The sequence below is a fragment of the Helianthus annuus genome, chromosome 13 (genome assembly GCF_002127325.2).
Source record: "Helianthus annuus cultivar XRQ/B chromosome 13, HanXRQr2.0-SUNRISE, whole genome shotgun sequence".
NCBI lineage: Eukaryota > Viridiplantae > Streptophyta > Magnoliopsida > Asterales > Asteraceae > Helianthus > Helianthus annuus.
The window spans coordinates 116539317-116540359 of record NC_035445.2 but is presented as its reverse complement, the minus strand read 5'-3'; the positions used below and the strand labels follow the sequence as shown (position 1 = coordinate 116540359).

General features: G+C 42.4%; 1 non-coding gene across 1 annotated transcript; it reads left to right on the top strand.

Moving 5' to 3' along the window:
- The first annotated feature begins 716 nt into the window (after nt 1-716).
- On the top strand, nt 717-823 carry LOC118486067. The gene has a single exon (XR_004877923.1). It is a non-coding gene; the product is annotated as a small nucleolar RNA R71 (small nucleolar RNA).
- The last annotated feature ends 220 nt before the right edge of the window (nt 824-1043 follow it).

Sequence of the window (1043 nt, the reverse complement as noted above, 5' to 3'; positions counted from 1 at the left end):
CTTGCGGTCTCTCGGAAAAATTTTGTGCTAGTTGATTTATTTGTTTTTCTATGTTTTGAATGCTAGCTTGTTGATTCCTAAAATTAGATTCTAATTGTAGAAATCTTTCCGAGTTTTTCTTATCAGTGTCGGAGACGAGGCGAGATATAGTATCTTCGAGCCTTTCTCGTCCACCTTGTTGTTGAGTGAAATTTTGTGACTCATTTCTTGATTGCTGAAAGTTTGTTCGTTGGGTTTGTTGGTTACTACTATTGCCGGTTTCCCTCCAACCAAGGTTTGGGTGGTTTCGCCATCCTTGGTTGTAAGTTCCCGTTGGAGGACCCGACGGCCTAGGTCTATTATCAATGTAGTTTACCATTTCTTGTTGATCGTCCGTTTCTTTCATGCAACTCCAATTTTCATGTGACCCACCACACCCTTCACAAGCCATAACCGAGACTGTTTTTGTCATTTCTAATTTTTTTATTTTTGAAGAAAGGGCCTCGATTTGGGCTTGTAAAGAGGTGCTTTCGTCGACCTTATGGGCGCCCGGGGCGATAGACTTATTTCCCCGGGGAGTGTGCCATTGAAAATTGGTTTGAGCAATTTCCTCAAATTGATTATATATTTCGTGTGGGCGTCGATTACCTAAAAGTCCCCCGGAGCTAGAATCAAGTGTCTGCCTAGTGTGTGGCAACAATCCATTGTAGAAAGTGGATACTTGTTGCCATATTGCGAGGCCATGATGGGGACACTTGCGTAATAGCTCCTTGAACCTTTCCCATGTTTCATATAAGGATTCCCCGTCCTCTTGTGAGTATGTGTTAATTTCAGCCATTAATTTAGCAGTTTTAGAAGGAGGGAAATACTTATATAGAAACTTTTGGGCTAGTTCATCCCAGGTGTTTACTGATCCAGCTGGGAGGGTGTTGAGCCAAGCTTTCGCTCGGTCTTTTAGTGAGAACGGAAACATACGGAGGCGTATGGCGTCGTTTGATGCTCCATTGATCCGAAAGGTATCACATATTTCTAAGAAATTAGTTATATGTAGATGAGGATCCTCG